This window comes from Arachis hypogaea, chromosome 16 (assembly GCF_003086295.3).
Source record: "Arachis hypogaea cultivar Tifrunner chromosome 16, arahy.Tifrunner.gnm2.J5K5, whole genome shotgun sequence".
NCBI classification, from domain to species: Eukaryota; Viridiplantae; Streptophyta; class Magnoliopsida; order Fabales; family Fabaceae; genus Arachis; species Arachis hypogaea.
Window position 1 is genome coordinate 4,074,269 of NC_092051.1, and position 21,395 is coordinate 4,095,663.

Consider the following 21,395-nt stretch of genomic DNA (forward strand, 5'->3'; position numbering starts at 1 on the left):
AATCATTTGGGCCAAATAGTCATGCTTGTCTTAAATCATTCAAACATGAAGATTTTGATGCAAATTCCATGAGTTTTAGTTATATTACTTGAATGCTATGAATGGAAGATTTCTCATGAAATTTTGCAAGACTTTGATGCAATTGTTTGGATGATTTCAGGGAAGAAGAGGCTAAGCAAGGAAGCAACAAAATCAATAAAGGAAGCTTGAATATCACATGTGGAGTTTAAGTTCCAGTTTAAGCCTAAACTGGAGCTTAAACGCCAAAAATCATGAAGGATAAGAAATGCTGGAAATGAAGTTTAACCTCCAGTTTGACCTCAAACTGGAGGTTAAACGCCAGAATGGAAGGTCTCACCAAAGAAGCATTTCCACGTTTAACCTCCAGTTTGACCTCAAACTGGAGGTTAAACGCCAGAATAATAATGCCACTCAGGAAGGAGTTCCACGTTTAACCTCCAGTTTGACCTCAAACTGGAGGTTAAACGTGTTCGACACCTCCAGGGCTACCATTCTAAGCTTCCACGTTTAACCTCCAGTTTGACCTCAAACTGGAGGTTAAACGTGTTCGACCTCCAGGGCTGCCCTTCCTTTATCCACGTTTAAGCTTCAGTTTAACCTTAAACTGAAGCTTAAACGTGTTATATGGAACAGCTTGACCATGCCTTCTTCAAACATAAATAACTTGAGCTACAAAACTCCAAATGAGGTGATTCAAAATGCATTGGAAAGAAGACATCTAGAGCTTTCCAAGCATATATGGCATGCATGGTGGATACTAAAAATTGAGGGAGAAAACAGCCCCGTAATGTGCATAGAAGAGCATAGTACCAACATGCAATCAGGCCAGCTGACCTCTTCACCTTCCATGGAGTATAACTCGAGTTGTAGAGATCCAATTGAGGTGCTTCCAGTTGCGTTAGAAAGCTGACATCCATAGCTTTCCAACGAGGTATAATAGTCTATATTTGGCATCAAATTGGCAAGGTTGACAAGAGAACAAAGTGACGACTCAAGAAAGGGGGTGCAACATTTGAGTGTAGTTTAATGGATCATTATCCTTTTTGGATCAATTATGTCACTCAGCCCTTCAAGCAAGCAAGGCCCATCAACAACACCAAATCAAGGCCACAAGAATCATCTAGAATAGTTTATTTTCATTTGATTGTAATTTGCTTTGAATTTCATTTTCATTTTGTAATTTAGGGAGCCTATTTAAAGGCCTTAGTTTTTGCATTAGAGAGGGGGATTGAAGGGGAATCCAGCCCCTGAGGGGGATTGAAGGGGAATCCAGCCCCTGAGGGGGATTACTTTTACTTTTTCTTTTAGCTAGTTTCTTTTTCTTTGTAATTGAATTCAGAGCTATGATTCACTAAACCCCCTTTCATTGGGTTAGGGAGCTCTATTGTAATTCAATGAATCAATAATAGTTTATCTTCTTCTTCAATCTTTTCTCTTGAATTTTGTTAGAAAGCTTCTCGATCTAATTCCATTGAGTAGTTGTCTTGGGAAAGAGACTACTCATACTTGGAATCCTTCGGAGCCTTGGGAAAGGAATGGAGGATTCATGCTAGAGAAGCTTTCTCACAGTGGATTGGATTGGGGTTTGGATGGATATTGTGACATGTAATCCTACCAAATTGTGGTTCATGAAATTGTGTGGTATAATCAGTGATCAAGCATCATCTCTTCTTATGAACATTTAAACCAAGGGATTGGGAATTTGTTTGTTTTTAGAGAGTATTGGTGAGCCAAGGAATTGGGATCCAATCATATAAGATTGCCAAGCAAAATTCAATGAATGCATTGGTTGAGGAAGAGATATACATGTTTTGATTCGGAGATTTCAATATCTCCTGAACCCAATGAATTCCCCATTTCTGATTTCCACTTTCTCTTTACATTCTGCAATTCAATTCTTGCAATCACCCCCATTCCCTTTCAATTTCAGCAATTTACATTCTGCTCTTTAATTCATGCAATTTAAGATTCAGCCATTTAATTTTCTTGTCATTTACTTTTCCCGCCAATTTTACATTCCGCAATTCTCATCTCAAATCTTGATTCCGCTCAACTAGAACACACTTCTAATCCGAATTGCTCAATCAACCAATCCTTGTGGGATTCGACCTCACTCTATTGTGAGTTTTTACTTGACAACGATAATCGGTGCACTTGCCGGAAGGAATTTTGCCGATCGTGCAATTTCCTAAATCGTAGCATAACTAGTTTATGTGCATCAAGTTTATGGCGCCGTTGCCGGGGATTGGTTTTCGATTGACAATTCACCAATTGGAAGTTAACTAGATTGAGCAATTTTTCTTTTCTTTTGTTAATAGTTTTTGTTTCAGTTTATTACTGCTAATTTCTGCAAATTTTAATTTGTTTTCTTTGCTTATTCACTTGTTAGCATACTGACCACTAGCTGTTTGTGATATTGCCTCACTATGGGATTTCCACTATCTTTGGATGAGTATTGTTTGAGACTGAGCACATTGCAAAAAAGAAAGGAGTATCCATCATCTTTTGGTCAATCAAAATTCATGAGAAACTCTCCACCACCACAGAATGATTCATGTTATTATGCTCATGGTGGGTGGGAGTATCAGGAACAGGAAACGGGGTACTTCCCAGAGCCACAAAATGGTCCATGTTTTGGTGAATCTAATCACTACTCAAGTTGTGGCTGGGAAGATCAAAACCAAAGAGATTTCACTTATTCACACCCCATTCATCAAGAGCCATCACCTCTGAATTATCCAACCTCACCTCCTAGTTTTACATATCCAAATTCTTCATCACTTGAGCATTTCTCAGCACAAAATTCCTTCTCAAATTCATACAATTCATTTCACTATCCACAAGACTCATTCCACTACACACAAGAGTCATACCACTACCAACACGCCAACCAAAGACTCTATCAACCCACACAAAACACATACTCCCAGCCACCATATCACAGCCAAGATAATCAACCTCATCAACCTAATCCGAACCAACAATTTCAAGATCAATTAGACAGGATAGAAGGAATGCTTGCAACCATGAGTCAAGACATAACCGATTTGAAAGGCTTTAAGGAAGAATTGATATCCAACTTACAAAATCAAGGTGCTGCCATTCAAAAGCTAGAAGCACAAATTGGATATCTATCAAAGTAAATCCCTACCCACAATTCTTCTAGTGAGACCATGGCAAACCCAAGGGAGGAATCAGAAGAACAAGAAATGGAGAAGGTTAATCAAGGGAGATCACACTCCAATGAAACAGAGAGTTGCAAAGAGGAAAGGTTCATTGAACCACAAATTCAGGAAGATTTTGATGAACAGGATACTCCAACTGTCCAACAACAACCAAGTTCTGAGATCAAGGATGTGAAGGCAGTAGAAACAAGCACCAAAATGAGGATTGTGACCGAGAAACAAAGGACCATATCCATGAAGAAGAGAAGGTCGAAGAACAATCCAACTCCTGAGCCAACAAGCAAGTTCACTCAAGCCAATCACAAGGGAAAGCTTGCTGGAAAGAAGCATTCACAACAAGGGGCACTAACTAGCTCCTTTATCCACTTGAAGTCATTCCTCTTAACAAACTGGAAGAAGAGGAAGAAAGTCAGGAACAGCATGTCAAGCTAATGACGTTAAAAAAGCGCTTGTTGGGAGGCAACCCAACCAAAGGTAGTTTTTCTTTTCTAGTTATTTCAATAAAAGAGTTAAGTAGATTTATCTGTATTGCAAGGAGCTAAGTTTGGTGTTGCACACCAAAACAATTCAAGGGTGAATGTGAGATTCTAAGTTTGGTGTTCCACCAAAAAGTTCATTAAAAGCACATTTCTACCTCAGCATGACTAGTCACTAGCTCCAACCAATCAGGGAAACTACTTAAACAATAGTTTAATTTCTAGTTCATAGTTTCTTTTTCTAGTTCATAGTTATTTTCTTAATAAAAGCACATGAGGTTTTCTGCATATGATCCAAATTGCTGCATATGGCAAGGAACTAAGTTTGGTGTTCACACACCAATCTAAGTTCAGAGGCCTACAAACATACATGCATGCTAACCAATTCTCAAAGTGCTTGGGGAACAAGCAACTTCTAATAGCTTTTGCAGGAAGACAATCAATCTCATGGAAGGAATATACATCATCATCAAAGAGAACACCAAGGCTAGAAGGATGATGAACAACAAAGAAGATGCTAAAAGGTTGTATTGTCACTTAATTGCTTGTACTTTGAATTGCTGATATTGGAAGTTTGCATGCACCCCTGCTTTAAGTTTGAGTCATTGCAGTTTTTGTTTGTCTGTTTGTTTAATTTCCAAATAAGTGATAGTCTAAGTGTCTGGATAAACTTCACTTGCTTAAATGTATGCTTGCCATGCTTGTTCTGTTTCCATAAAATAAAAGAAATGTTTGAACAAAAGTAACTCAATTCCATTTGGTAAGAAATCAAATAAGATTAAGTGGTGGTATGCATGTTTGATTGAATAGTCAGCTCACTAAGAAATAAAGTTAGAATTGTCACTTTTAGTGGAAATTAGGATGCTGTCTATGGATCTTGATGAATAAATGTCTTTGGCCATGAAAAAGAAAGAAAAAGAAGAAGAAAAAGCCACTGAAAAAGGGCAACCAAAAAGCAAAAAATTGAGAAAATAAGCTAGGCACCAATGGTTTGAACTTCTGAGACAAATGCCTGTGGTGTTTATGTATTAAGGATATGCTTGGATGAATAGGTTCTGAGGAGTGTTTCAACACTTGGTAACTTGGGTTAACTAACCCGGGATTATCAACCAAAAGTCCATTATCAAGAGCAACCTAAATACAAAACATTTAGTCACACAAAGAGGTGCTGGGCACCAATGTCTCAAGAAGAAATGTGAACTAAAATGCCTGTAGTGGATATGTGTAGTGCATTAATAAGAAAAAGAAAATGCCAAAGGCTTGAGCAACACATGACACTGAGCAACAAGGAGCAAATAAGCTCAAAGAAAAAGAAAAACAAAGAAAAGAAATTTGCCAAGGATATGTGAATAACAAGAGGCCATAAGCAGTGTTTTAGTGGAAACATAAAAAGTGACATTCTTACCTAAGAAACAATAAAGTGATGCTGCAACAACTTTCTGCATGAACACCCCATTAATCAATGTCAATTACTTACTGATATGGCTAATGAATTTACTTTCTGTTTCATTCTTTCTTCTCAATAATTCAGAACTTGCTTAGGGACAAGCAAGTATTAAGTTTGGTGTTGTGATGCCAAGGCATCTTAGGCTAGTTTCACTAGCATTTTTTTGTTATTTTTAGTTGTTTTATGCATTTTCTTGAGCCTTAAGTAATCATTTGGGCCAAATAGTCATGCTTGTCTTAAATCATTCAAACATGAAGATTTTGATGCAAATTCCATGAGTTTTAGTTATATTACTTGAATGCTATGAATGGAAGATTTCTCATGAAATTTTGCAAGACTTTGATGCAATTGTTTGGATGATTTCAGGGAAGAAGAGGCTAAGCAAGGAAGCAACAAAATCAATAAAGGAAGCTTGAATATCACATGTGGAGTTTAAGTTCCAGTTTAAGCCTAAACTGGAGCTTAAACGCCAAAAATCATGAAGGATAAGAAATGCTGGAAATGAAGTTTAACCTCCAGTTTGACCTCAAACTGGAGGTTAAACGCCAGAATGGAAGGTCTCACCAAAGAAGCATTTCCACGTTTAACCTCCAGTTTGACCTCAAACTGGAGGTTAAACGCCAGAATAATAATGCCACTCAGGAAGGAGTTCCACGTTTAACCTCCAGTTTGACCTCAAACTGGAGGTTAAACGTGTTCGACACCTCCAGGGCTACCATTCTAAGCTTCCACGTTTAACCTCCAGTTTGACCTCAAACTGGAGGTTAAACGTGTTCGACCTCCAGGGCTGCCCTTCCTTTATCCACGTTTAAGCTTCAGTTTAACCTTAAACTGAAGCTTAAACGTGTTATATGGAACAGCTTGACCATGCCTTCTTCAAACATAAATAACTTGAGCTACAAAACTCCAAATGAGGTGATTCAAAATGCATTGGAAAGAAGACATCTAGAGATTTCCAAGCATATATGGCATGCATGGTGGATACTAAAAATTGAGGGAGAAAACAGCCCCGTAATGTGCATAGAAGAGCATAGTACCAACATGCAATCAGGCCAGCTGACCTCTTCACCTTCCATGGAGTATAACTCGAGTTGTAGAGATCCAATTGAGGTGCTTCCAGTTGCGTTAGAAAGCTGACATCCATAGCTTTCCAACGAGGTATAATAGTCTATATTTGGCATCAAATTGGCAAGGTTGACAAGAGAACAAAGTGACGACTCAAGAAAGGGGGTGCAACATTTGAGTGTAGTTTAATGGATCATTATCCTTTTTGGATCAATTATGTCACTCAGCCCTTCAAGCAAGCAAGGCCCATCAACAACACCAAATCAAGGCCACAAGAATCATCTAGAATAGTTTATTTTCATTTGATTGTAATTTGCTTTGAATTTCATTTTCATTTTGTAATTTAGGGAGCCTATTTAAAGGCCTTAGTTTTTGCATTAGAGAGGGGGATTGAAGGGGAATCCAGCCCCTGAGGGGGATTGAAGGGGAATCCAGCCCCTGAGGGGGATTACTTTTACTTTTTCTTTTAGCTAGTTTCTTTTTCTTTGTAATTGAATTCAGAGCTATGATTCACTAAACCCCCTTTCATTGGGTTAGGGAGCTCTATTGTAATTCAATGAATCAATAATAGTTTATCTTCTTCTTCAATCTTTTCTCTTGAATTTTGTTAGAAAGCTTCTCGATCTAATTCCATTGAGTAGTTGTCTTGGGAAAGAGACTACTCATACTTGGAATCCTTCGGAGCCTTGGGAAAGGAATGGAGGATTCATGCTAGAGAAGCTTTCTCACAGTGGATTGGATTGGGGTTTGGATGGATATTGTGACATGTAATCCTACCAAATTGTGGTTCATGAAATTGTGTGGTATAATCAGTGATCAAGCATCATCTCTTCTTATGAACATTTAAACCAAGGGATTGGGAATTTGTTTGTTTTTAGAGAGTATTGGTGAGCCAAGGAATTGGGATCCAATCATATAAGATTGCCAAGCAAAATTCAATGAATGCATTGGTTGAGGAAGAGATATACATGTTTTGATTCGGAGATTTCAATATCTCCTGAACCCAATGAATTCCCCATTTCTGATTTCCACTTTCTCTTTACATTCTGCAATTCAATTCTTGCAATCACCCCCATTCCCTTTCAATTTCAGCAATTTACATTCTGCTCTTTAATTCATGCAATTTAAGATTCAGCCATTTAATTTTCTTGTCATTTACTTTTCCCGCCAATTTTACATTCCGCAATTCTCATCTCAAATCTTGATTCCGCTCAACTAGAACACACTTCTAATCCGAATTGCTCAATCAACCAATCCTTGTGGGATTCGACCTCACTCTATTGTGAGTTTTTACTTGACAACGATAACCGGTGCACTTGCCGGAAGGAATTTTGCCGATCGTGCAATTTCCTAAATCGTAGCATAACTAGTTTATGTGCATCAATAGTCTACAAAATCTTGTAGTTGCTGTTTTACTAAAACTTTTTGGGTTTTGAAACCTTGTATCATTGGAAGAAGAAGCCACATTTTCAAAAGAAGGTTTTTCAACAAATTTGAAATTTTTTTGAAAACCTAAACCAGCTTTATCATAAAGAGATTTTTGACTAGCCAAGATTTGATTTAGATTTTCAGAACTTTGAGTGAACTTAGCTAGGTCTTCTTCAAGCCTTTTGACCTTTTTAAGCAACTCTTCATTTTCTTTAAAACAGTTTACATATGCAACAATGGAATGATTGCTTTCACAGCTTTTAAGTTGGGCTTTTAACTGCTTGTTTTCTTCAACAAGTTCAACAACAATTTCAGCCCTTCTTAATTTTTCTTTGAGAAAGCCATTTTCAGCTTTAAGAATGGTGATTTGTTGTTCGAGATCTTGATTATTAAGCAAGAAGCATCTAATTTTTTCAGAAAGATGGTCTATCATGAGATGAAGATCTTCAGTGTCAGGGTTATGAAATACTACCTGTTCAATGTGATCTGCCATGAGACACGGTTGGGACTTGGTTTCGGATTCTTCATCATCTTCTGAGTCATTTTCCAAGTCCTCCCAGGAAGCCATCAGTCCTTTCTTCTTTCCCTTCTTTGGCTTCGCTTCTTTCTTCAACTTAGGCCAATCTGATTTGAAATGCCCAGTTTCTTGAACTGCTTCCTTTGCTTCTTTCCTTGAGCTTTACCATTTTTCTGATTTTTTTGGCAAATACCACAAATTCATTTTCAGAGAAATTATCACTAGATTCATCATCCAGGGCGTTAGAAACAGATGTAAAAGCTATTCCTTTTCTTTTTGAATCTTTTTTCAAATAAGTGTTTTCAAAAGCCAGTAAATTTCCTCTCAAGTCATCATATGTCATAGAGTCAAGACCACTGCTCTCAGATATTATCAGTGCTTTAGTTTCCCACTCTTTTGTGAGACATCTCAACACTCTTCTCACAAGCACAGATTCAGGATACTTGATTCCCATAGCATCTAAGCCGACAATGATGATGTTGAATCGTTCAAACAATTCATCAATAGATTCTCCTTCCTTCATTGCAAACATTTCATACTCTCTGTTCAGCATATCTATCCTAGTCTTTTTCACAATGGTGGTTCCTTCATGAGTGACTTGTAGTTTGTCCCAGATTTCCTTTGCCGTTGTGCATTGTGATACCCGTCGGTACTCCTCGAAGCTGATAGCACAGTTAAGCAAGTTGATCGCCTTGGCATTGAGCTCCACTTTTTTTTGGTCATCTTTAGTCCAAATGGCTTCGGGCTTAAGAGATACTACTCCTTCAGCACTTGTGGTGGTTGGGAATTGAGGACCCTCCAGGATGATCTTCCATAGTCTGTAATCTACTGCTTCCACAAAAATCTTCATTCTGTCCTTCCAATAGGTGTAGTTTTTCCCATTGAAAAGAGGAGGCCTGTTGCTTGACTGTCGTTCTGTCAGATTGTAGGACACCAGGTTTGAGCCACTGTTCTCTACCATCTGGATCTTTTCTCCAATCTGCAAAGCTTGATCTCTTTGAGACCAAGCTCTGATACCAATTGATGGTTATCAGTGGCTAAAAGAAGGGGGGTTGAATCTTAGCCCCTTTTTTGCTTAGTAACGCTTGGTGGCCTTTTGATGTAACTTCAGTAGACTTTTTGCTTTTTGTCTCATTGATAAACCTCTATTTCATGGTTTATCTTGTGCTCATTTGAGTGGGTTTTATCAACTCTTTACCCACTTATTCATACTATTTGCATGGTTTTACATTTGCCTTCCTAATTATGTGCTTTGATTGAAAACATGCTTCTTTGGGCTTATAATTTCTAATATTAATCCTCTCTTATCACCATTAGATGCCTTGATATGTGTGTTAAGTGATTTCAGAGATTACAGGGCAGGAATGGCTTGGAGGATGGAAAGGAAGCATGCAAAAGTGGAAGGAATACAAGAAGTTGGAGAAATTGCTAAGCTGTCTAGCCTGACCTCTTTACACTCAAACAGCTATAACTTTAGCTACAGAGATTCAAACAATGCGGTTTCAGTTGCGTTGGAAAGCTAACGTCCGGGGCTTCGATTTGATATATAATATGCTATAGTTTCCCTGACGCTAGGCGATGCGACCGCGTGATCCATGCGGCCACGTCGCAGTGACAGAAATCCAGCGTGGTTGAATTCGAGACCAGCGAATTCTGGGCTGTTTCTGACCCAGTTCTCGGCCCAGAAAGCACAGATTAGAGACTATAAAGTGGAGGAATGCATCCATTCATAGGGAGCTTTCACAATTCACAATTTTAGGAGTAGATGTAGTTTTTAGAGAGAGAGGTTCTCTCCTCTCTCTTAGGATTAGGATTTAGGACTTCTCTTAGTTTTAGGAGTGATTTTCAATCCCATGCTCAATGTTCTTTTATTTCTTTTCTTAATTTAGTTAATGACTCTCTATGTTTAGATTGATTTTCTATTTAATATATTTTGAGGTATTTTAGACTTATGATTGCTCTCTTTAATTTATTAATGCTCTGTGTTTATCCAAGTTATTTTCATTCCAGTAGACTTTCTTCCCTTTTGGCATTGGTTGAATCATTGGAAACACTTGAGTTATCAAACTCATTGTTGATTGAAAATTGGATTTCTTCATTTCATTAATTCAAGTTCCAATAACTCTAGCCTTTCCCAAGGAAAGACTAGGACTTGAGGATTCGAATTAATTTGTCCACTTAACTTACCTTCATAGTTAGAGGTTAATAAGGTGGGGGAAGAATCCAATTCTCATTACAATTGATAAGGGTAACCAAGATAGGACTTCCAGTTCACATACCTTGCCAAGAGTTTATTTTACAGTTATTTATTTATTTTTATTGCTTGAAAATATACCTGTGCGCATTGCCCAAACTCAACATCCCCCAATTTACAAACTCATAACCAATAATAAGAACATACTTCCCTGCAATTCCTTGAGAAGACGACCCGAGGTTTAAAATACTCGGTTATCAATTTTGAAAGGGGTTTGTTACTTGTGACAACCAAAACATTTGTACGAAGGGATTTCTGTCAGTTTAGAGACTATATCTACAACGCGACTATTTTTATGAAATTCTTTACTGGCAAAAATCCCAACGTCAAAATGGCGCCGTTGCCGGGGAATTGCAAACGTGTGCCTTATTATTGGTTATTGTAAATATTTTTTCTGCTTTTTGCTTGTTTATTCATTTTTATTTTTGTTTTTATTTTTGCTTTTTCGTAAATTAAAAGGTTATTGGTTTTTAATTATAAAAAAATTAAATTTCAAAATTCAAATTTAAAAATTTTCAAAATTCAATTTTAAAAAAAAAATTTTCAAATTTCAAATCTCAAATTTCAAAATTCAAATTTAAAAATTTAAAATTCAAATTTCAGATTTCAAATTTCAAATTTAAAAATTTAAAAATTCAAATTTCAAAATTTAAATAACCTTTTAATTTAAATTTATTTTTATTTTCATTTTTAATTTTTATTTGCTACTATGAACTCTCACCCCTTTGGCTATGAGTCTGGTTACAATAATGTTGCAGGAAGAAGAAATTACAATGAGAACAAGCATCAAGGTTGGAACAATCAAAGATGGGAGGAGCCACAAGGATTTGATCAACCCTCATGGCAACAACCACCTCCAATGGACTATCAACAACCACCACCATATGCCTATGAACCCTTTCCTCAACATAACTTTGGACCACCAAACTCACAAGCCCCTTTCCGCCATTCACCTCCATATGACCCTAACCCTCAACCACCATACCAACCACCTTATGAGCCATATGAACCATATATAGAACCACCCCAATTCCAATCCAATTACTCACAAGAACCACCACTTCAATATTCACCATCTCCATATCCATCAATCCAAGAGCACTATGATCCTATTTATGAAAGCCGAGTGCATCAAGAGACAAAGGATCGTTTCAAGGAAACAGTGGATCGATTTCATGCAACCATTCGTCAATTGGAGAAAGTAATAATGAGTCGATTAGCTTCCCGACGTTCGGACACTCAAGGAACCCCCATGGCTTCATGTGGACAATCTAATGAAGAACGTAGTATGAAGGAGATACTAGAAACTCCAGTGAACAGTACGAAGCATGACTTTGTACTGGAACAAGTAGAGGAAGCCAGAATTATTGAAGAAGAAGAATCGGTTGAAGACATAGGAGATGCAGAACCTCCATGGGAAAGTCAAGACATAGAGCCTCCTTCCAAGACGATTGAAATTGATGCTAAGGAGGGTGTACAACCTCCAAAGCATATCATAGTTGAAGACTTGGAAGAGGTTGATCAAGAGATGGAGATTCAAGAAGAAGAAGCACAACCTCCCATGCCCTTGGAAAGCAATGAAGAGGAGATTGAATTGAAAGAGAGCTACCAAGAGGAAGAGGTTGAAATTGAATAAGCTTGCAAATAGGTGGTAGTTATCAGAAAAGAGCACAAGGGAGTGGAGCTTGCAATTTCATTAAAAATACCTCCCCCTAAGTTGCCATCATCCTTCACAACATTCAAGTGGGTAAAATTCATATCCCTTAGCTTTCTAATTCCACTTGAATATGGGCTACTGGAGACGGATGGTCAACTTAGAGCTCTTTGTGACATTAAGAGTAAGAGGAAGATGGCCAGTGGTAAGAATTGTCCTGCAAGGTTCATCATGGTTGGCAGCTTTAAGTTTAAACGCAAAGGTTGGTGTAAAGCTCAACTGAATGGGTCTAGGAAGCTGTTTGGTAGCTGCAGTGAGAATTCAAATTACTTATCACCCAGCTGGAAAAATACAGATCCCGACAAAGATGGGTGTAAAAGAAAGAATTGGGATCCTGGAATTTGTTCTGACATTCAGCACACTGGAAGCCTGAGAACCTATTTAAAACTACTCAAGGGCTTTACGTGTCTTGTTTGGGATCCCAGAGGATATTGGAATTACAAACATTGGTGGAGATTCCTGGATGAGTTCAAGCATAAGCCACCATAACAGGAAGCTCATCAAATGTCTAACTTAAGGACTTTAACTAAAAGTGCTAGGTGGGAGACAACCCACCATGGTATAATCGTTCCTTTTTCATTTTTATTTAGTTTCATTTTTCTTGAGTTTCATTTTATTTTATTTTATTGAAACTGGAGTTTTGAATCACATTCATATTAACACTGCATTCTGCATTTTCTTTTCAGATTAAAAAAAAAAATTGCCACGCGACGCGACCGCATCAGCGACGCGTCCGCGTCGCAAGGAGAGGGGAGAAAAATAAAAACGAACAGAGAGTCACGCTGGAACGTGGCTGGAGGCATGCCAGTGGCACAAATCGACCCACGCGACCACATCGCCGACGCGTCCGCGTCACATGGGAACTTTGGCCTCCCACGCGACCGCGTCACCCACGCGGCCGCGTGCCCTGAAAATCGACGTAAAAAGGGTGCTTGGTCGAAAGTTGTGCTGGAGTTGGGCTGGACTCGTGCTGGAAGCCCAAGCCTACCACGCGAAAGCGTGCCCCACGCGTCCGCATCATATTGAAGATAAGGCCATTCACGCGATCGCGTCACCTCCGCGACCGCGTCACCCATTGATTTTGGCAATACCAAGTTTCGAACAGAGAGTTGTGCGACCGCGAGGCTGCACTCGCACCACTAGCACAAATCGAGTCACGCGATCGCGTACCCCACGCGTCTGCGTCGCCCAACCTTATCGCGCGCCACGCGACCGCGTCAATCACGCGACCGCGTCGCCAGCGTCGCACAACCTATCCAGATTAGTGCCAATTTTCTTATCTTTTCTTTTCCAATCCTAATTTCTTCCTTCTCTCTCCTTTCTCACTTTTTTTTTCTCTTCTCATCCTTTTTCACTCTCCTTCTATTTTATTTAATTTATTTGCATACTTTCATTCATTGCATATTTTTATTTTTTCTAAATTTATTATTTTACCATTGGTGTTCAAATGCTCTTATTCAACTGTTACATCTTTTCTGGTATTATCTTAGTGCTTATGACTTGTTTCATTCTGATTGGGTAATATTATTTAAATCAATGCTAATTTTTTATGATACTTGCACATTCACTTGTATTGACATGAATTTATATTGATATTTTCATTACCCACACACCTCCCCTTTGTTGCATATTCTGCACCACTGGTATGCCATGGCTTCTATTGTTTTCTCACTTGCATGTTGTAGCTACCATGTAAATGAGACCCTTATCATTTGGCATTAACCCAACCTTACTTCATTTACTTTCTTATCTTTATTATTGGGTTACCTTTCTTCCTTTTTTCTTTCAGGATGGCCACCCGGAAGGGAACCGGAAGACGTTTACATGGGGAGACAGATAAGTCCATCTGCACATTCCTTAGAGAAAAGCAACAGTTGAAACAACCCGTCCACCTGCAAATCTCTGCATGCACCGAGGACGGTGAAATCTTTAAGTGTGGGGAGGTCAATACCGATCTCCGTGGGTTAGCACCTTCCTATCTCAAACACCAATGTTTTATTTTTTCTTGTTCATTGTTGCATTTGCATGATTGATTGCATATTTGTTTGATTTTTTTGCATATTTTACCACTTGGTTAAAGTAATATTTTCTTTTTCAAGAAACTTTTTATAACATTTCACTAATTTGAATAAAATTTTTTTGTTACACTTGTTTGAAGAAATATTATACTGGAACATGGTTTAGAGCTCGAACACACAAAACCAGTGAGATCTTTTGAGCCGATTTAATTGGTTGCATTTTATCAACCAATATTTTAGTTTTGGTGTGTGTTTTTCTCTCTAAAATTGTGATCTTTGTCTTGCTTAATTCTATATTTCCATGGTTTGATGTATGCATGCACTTATATGATTGAGGCCTTTGTTTCACTGAGCTTACATACCCATATGGCCTTACCTTTCATTATCCTTTGCAAACCAATTTTGAGCCTATTTTACCCCTTTGTTCTTTTTATTTAGCACATCATTAACTCTAAGCGAAAAATAATAATGTCCTTAATTTGAATCCTTTGTTAGCTTAGACTAGTGATAGTGCTCATGAATTAAGTGTGGGAAAAAGTGGGTTTGGAAACATTTGGTTTGAGAATTGAGTATGTTAGAATTTTCTGAAAATGTGAAAGAATGTTGAGAATATGTTCATGCATTCAATACTTTAATCATATGCATTGAGAAAAACAAAAGAAAAAAAAGAAAAAAATAATATAGAAAAAAAAAGAAAAGAAAAGAAAAATAAAGGAGAAAAAGAAAAGAAAAAGAGCAAATAATAAAAGGGGACAAAATGCCCCAAAATAAGTGGTGAAAGCAATGCATATGAGTTGTACTTGAAATTAGAATGCATGAATATGTGGAAAACATGGTTAATGGATAGTTAGATGTGGTATTATGATTACATGGATTGTCTAAAGTTAGGTGGAAAGTTTAAGATTAATTAAGGATTCAGATTTTAGTCCACTTGACCAAATACAATCTTACCTTGACCCTAACCCCATTACAACCCTTAAAAGACCTCTTGATATGTGTATCTGTGCATTAAATTTGTGTTGATTGTTAGATGAAGAGCAAACCTTAGAAAGCAAGGTTAGTAGAGAATTGAGAGATCGAACCTTAAACACCTGAGTGATTAGAGTGTATACACTACTAGTAAGGGTTTGATGCTCAATTCCTTGTTCCCTGCTTTCATAAGCTATTTTCTTCTTGCAAGTCGATTTGTGTTTCATTTTTATGATTTGAATTAGTGAAATCCAGTTCATATTTGTTCTTGAAAGATTTGTTTATTTTTAACCAAGTAGGTAGAAACATTTTGCATGTAGTTGCATTCATATAGATAGGTTGCATTTCATACATTCCACCATTCCTCTTCATCTTTATAGTTTCTCTTGAGCTTAGCATGAGGACATGCTAATGTTTAAGTGTGGGAGGTTGATAAACCTCTATTTCATGGTTTATATTGTGCTCATTTGAGTGGTTTTTATCAACTCTTTACCCACTTATTCATACTATTTGCATGGTTTTACATTTGCCTTCCTAATTATGTGCTTTGATTGAAAACATGCTTCTTTGGGCTTATAATTTCTAATATTAATCCTCTCGTATCACCATTAGATGCCTTGATATGTGTGTTAAGTGATTTCAGAGATTACATGGCAGGAATGGCTTGGAGGATGGAAAGGAAGCATGCAAAAGTGGAAGGAATACAAGAAGTTGGAGAAATTGCTAAGCTGTCCAGCCTGACCTCTTCACACTCAAACAGCTATAACTTTAGCTATAGAGATCCAAACGACGCGGTTCCAGTTGCGTTAGAAAGCTAACGTCCGGGGCTTCGATTTGATATATAATATGCTATAGTTTCCCTGATGCTAGGCAACGCAACCGCGTGATCCATGCGGCCACGTCGCAGTGACAGAAATCCAGCGTGGTTGAATTCGAGACCAGCGAATTCTGGGCTGTTTCTAACCCAGTTCTCGGCCCAGAAAACACAGATTAGAGGCTATAAAGTGGAGGAATGCATCCATTCATAGGGAGCTTTCACAATTCACAATTTTAGGAGTAGATGTAGTTTTTAGATAGAGAGGTTTTCTCCTCTCTCTTAGGATTAGGATTTAGGACTTCTCTTAGTTTTAGGAGTGATTCTCAATCCCAGGGTCAATGTTCTTTTATTTCTTTTCTCAATTTAGTTTTTGACTCTCTATGTTTAGATTGATTTTCTATTTAATATATTTTGAGGTATTTTAGACTTATGATTGCTCTCTTTAATTTATTAATGCTCTGTGTTTATCCAAGTTATTTTCATTCAAGTAGACTTTCTTCCCTTTTGGCTTTGGTTGAATCATTGGAAACACTTGAGTTATCAAACTCATTGTTGATTGAAAATTGGATTTCTTCATTTCATTAATTCAAGTTCCAATAACTCTAGCCTTTCCCAAGGAAAGACTAGGACTTGAGGATTCGAATTAATTTGTCCACTTAACTTACCTTCATAGTTAGAGGTTAATAAGGTGGGGGAAGAATCCAATTCTCATTACAATTGATAAGGGTCACCAGAATAGGACTTCCAGTTCACATACCTTGCCAAGAGTTTATTTTACAGTTATTTATTTATTTTTATTGCTTGAAAATATACCTGTGCGCATTTCCCAAACTCAACATCCCCCAATTTACAAACTCATAACCAATAATAAGAACATACTTCCCTGCAATTCCTTGAGAAGACGACCCGAGGTTTAAAATACTCGGTTATCAATTTTAAAAGGGGTTTGTTACTTGTGACAACCAAAACGTTTGTACGAAGGGATTTCTGTCAGTTTAGAGACTATATCTACAACGCGACTATTTTTATGAAATTCTTTACTGGCAAAAATCCCAACGTCACTCATACCTAGCCACGAGACATTTTCTTTTTGTCTCGTAACCGGGCAAGAGATATTTTTTGGTTTTATCTCCTATGCAGTAGAAACAGAAATGGAGTAGAAGAGAGAGAAAATCACACCACGAAGTATCCTAGTTCGGCTGCTGTTCCGAGGGTTACCTGAAACTGTAGGTCGATCTCGGTTGAGATCTTCTGTACTAATTGGCGTCGACATGTCCGACTTGTGGAGGGTGGCCGGAGCCGTCGCGTCCGACTTGTTGGACTGGGGTGCTGCTGATCCTTCGTCACCGGAGGGTGGTGGTACCTGCAAGGACTCCGATGCTTAAGTTAGCAAGGGTATTAAGCAGGTTATTAGTAGAATCAGAGTATAAGTTATTCCTGGGTGCTCCAGTGTATTTATAATGGTGTGGAGTGATCTTCTCTTGAGATAAGATAGTTATCTTATCTTATCTTTGAGTGAAGTCATCTTATCTTCAAGTGAACCACCCTTATCCTTCTGGGCTTTGGGCTGCCTTTGGATTTAGGGTCGTGTTCCTCTGTTTTGGGCTTTCTTGGGCCTCTGTAGTGATTTGGCCGACCTCTTTTATAAAGAGTTCGGGTAATCCTGGTCTGAACAGGTCGGTCGATTTGTCTTCAATCAGCCCTGGTCGGACAACTCGACCCAGGATATGAACAGTGCCCCTGCTCGAGTGCGGTCTTCCTTTTGAGGTCGAGTCCTTAGCTTTCGGGACTTCAATCCTTCTCTGGAGAAGCCGAGCTTGAGCATCGTCGATTTCGTAGATTTCCCTTTTGAATGCAGAACGTTTTTTCTCACTACTTTAATTTTTGGAAACGCACGTTCCTTTCCTTGGGAATGTGCCATGTATTTTAATGCCCCATTAATTCTTTTAATGTTTTCGTTTCGTTTTACCTCTCGCTTTATTTCATTTTGAACTGTACCCAAAACTTTCGCCTTTCTGTTTCTTCTTTCTCTTGCTGTAACTTCCCCTTTTCTCTATACTCTTTTTGTTTCGTTTTGGCTTGCCTGAGACTTTGCGTTTTTCACGGTTTTTCTCTGTGACGATCCTGTGTGGTTGTTGGTACCTCCTTTGCTCGAAAAGGCATCTGCTTTTTGTCTTCAGCATTCTCAGCTCCTCTGCAGGTTGGTTCTTCTTTTCATTGTTCTTTATTTTTTAGTAGAGTTTTGATTTTGTTGGAAAGCTTGAACCTTTTCGTGTTACTGTGTTTGACTGTTACTGCGACGCATGTTTTCTGGTGTTCTTTTGACTTATGTATGCTTCTTGGTATTTTTCCTGATAGTTGACGCCCTTTAGGGTTTTGCATGCTTGTTTTTTGCTTCCTGATTGTATCTTCTCATTTGGAGTTTTTGGGTTGGCAAACTGCTTGATTCTTTGGGAAGAATTGCACTTTTGATGAATTCACCATGTTGGTAGCTTTCTTTACTGGTAGTCTTTCTGATGGCTTGCTTTGATTTTTCTCTCGTGTTTGTTGCTTACTTGGAAGGGGAATATTTTTCTTTGTTGGGAGTTTTTTGGGGTGTAGCCTTATAGACTTTTTCTGAGTCCTTTCTCTGTCCCTACCTGGCCTCCAAAGGATGCCCCTGGACCTTGGTGTGTGTCTTGGAGGTTTCCTTTTACTGTTTGTATTGCTCTGAGTCATGTTTATCTAAGCTGTTTTCATTTCGCCCGAGCTGTTTTGGTTAGTAATCCATTTTATTTTTCTTGCTGTAGGACTTAGTTGGCAATGTCTTCTTGCAAAAATATTGTTGAGATGTCTTCCAAGGTTCCTAAGGGTATGTCCGTTTGGCTGGACTCCCTTGTGTTGATGTGTGTTTCCGTGGTAAATGCTGAGTTCTGTGTAGAGCTAAGAAAACATCATAGAATTTGTAGAAATCAAGCCCAGGAGAAAGATTATGAGCTTGTAGCGCCTGATTCTGATGAGAGGGTTTGTTTTTCGACGTTGATCCGGGGGGAGCGTCCCTTCTTCTATGCCTATGACTATTTCTTCAGCCAGTTGAATATTACTTTCCCTTTTACTTCCTTTGAGACCGATTTGTTGTGGTCGTGTAATGTTGCTCCATCCCAGCTCCATCTGAACTCTTGGGGTTTTATCAAGATCTTCCAACTGCTTTGTCATGAGCTGGATGTCAAACCTTCTAAGACCCTCTTTCTTTATCTCTTTGTTCTGACTAAGCCCAGGATTTCTTCCAAAAAGAAAGCTTCTTGGATTTCCTTTTGATCTGCCTAGGGACATAAAGTGTTTTCCATGTATGATGAGTCCTTTAGGGACTTTAAGAATTACTTTTTTAAGGTCCGAGCTGTTGAGGGAGCTCGACCCTTTTTTCTGGATGAAAATGACGAGCCCGCTTTTCCTTTAGAGTGGCAAAGGAATGTTGTGGTGTCAAGATATTCGTGGGAGATGCTGGATGAGGTCGAACAGGCCTTTGTGAGTGTGTTGGAGGACATTTGGGGGGAGCCCCCTTATCTCAATACAAAGAGATCTCTGGGGGATCCTTTTCTTGTCCGAGCCGAGTTGGGTAGTGACCGACTTCCTTCTGTTTTACTTTGTTTTTTTATTTTTTAGCTTGTAACTATTTCTATGGTTTGATTTTGTTTTTCAGAGATGGCCAAGAATAATGACTCCATGAAAGCTTTCAAGAAAGCACGGAAGGCTACTGCTGCGTAGAACATTTCCGCCAAGGCGGCTGGGGAAGAGTCTTCTCAGGTTCCTCCCAAACAGCCTGTTCCAAACTCTCCAGGACCGAGGAGGATGATTCCTACCCCTCGGGTTCATGTGATCAATCCTCCCCAGGCTTCTGCTGCTGCTTCTTCCCAGGCTACTGGTCCTCCTCCTAAAAAGCAGAGGACCGTTGAACCCTTCAATGTTGATGCTCCTGACTTTGATGTCATGGAGTTTGTCGACCAAAAAATTGCTCTTTATGGCGTCGTGCCTCTGAATGATGTTTCTATCCTTCACCACTTGGACTTTATTACGCGTAGCTGTATTAAGATGGCGCATATAGGGGCGGCTTTGTTTCGGACTGCCCAAGATGTTCCAGTTAATGCTACCAAAGCTTTTATGGAAGAGGCCAAGTCAGAATTCGATCGGATTAATGGTTTAAAAGAGGAGCTCGAGGTGAAAGTGGCCAAGTTGGAGAAAGAGTTAGAGGGGGAGAAGACTCGGGCTATTGCTTTGGCGGCTTCTGCCAAGTTGTCTGAAGACATGGCTCTAAAGCATAAGGAAAGCTATGTTACGACTTATAGGAAGATGATGGATCTTAGGAAAGAGTTGGAGTCTGCCCGAACTGATTATTCCGAGCTCCAGGGTCATCTTGTAGGCAACGTAAATGCTGTTTATGAGAATCTGAAGGAGCAAGTTCGATTTCTTGCGCTCGAGCTCGACCTTACTCTTTTCAGCTTGGACAATGTTGTAAAAGATGGTAGGATTGTCCCAGATGACCCTGATGATGATGATGAACCCGACCCTCCTCCTGTTCCTTCTACCAAGGCCTCTGTTGTGCCGCCTTCTTCAACTCATGCAACTGAAGTCGTTCGGCCTGAGTCTGATCCCGATGTCCAGATCTTGAACTGGGATAATGGGACGGTAGATGCGGTGCCTCTTCAGACTCGTCCTCCATCACCCTGGGATGTTGCTACTAGGAACCCTTTGGATCCTCTTTGATTATTTCTGATGTATTTGTGTATAGCCTGGCCTGTGGGCTTTTGAACTCCTCTATTTTGTAGTTGTTGGTTTTGACTTTTGGATACTTTGGTTGCTTTTTTAGCAACCTTTTTTTAAAAAACAAAGGTAGTTTTTCAAGTCTCTTGGGGTCGACTTCGGGTGGCCTCTTGAGCTTTATTATGATAGCTATCTTGTTTCTTTTTGTGATATGCTTGTCTGCATCTTTTTGAAAACTTTAGGGAATCTTGAGAGTGTTTGGAGCTTTGTTTGTCCAATCTCTTTCGATTGCCTTTTGTGTTTTTGTTTTCTATTTGGCTTCGTGCAATTAGTCGTCTTTGCATTTTGCTGATGTAGTGCTGGTAGCTTTGATTTCCTTGAGGTCATGGCTGCCCGGCTTGGGTTCCGTATAGCGCCTCTCTTTCGTTGTCTGACTTCTTTTTGAAGTTATTTTCAGTTTTGGCCGATTTCCTTGTGCCGGATTCTTCTAAGTTATTTCTAGTAATCCATTTTCTCTGGACCCTGGTCGGATCTCTTTTATGGATTTACTTTTTATAACTTTTTTAGTTTGGGCCGACTACATCATGTCAGTCCCTTTTAAGTTATTTCTAGTAATCCTCTTTTTTAGGGCTGGCCAGGCCTCTTTCCAGGGATTTACTTTTTATAACTTTATTGTGGTCGACTGGTCTGACTTCTATGTGTCGGCATGTCTTTAAGTTATTTTTTAGCAACCCATTTTTATTAAGA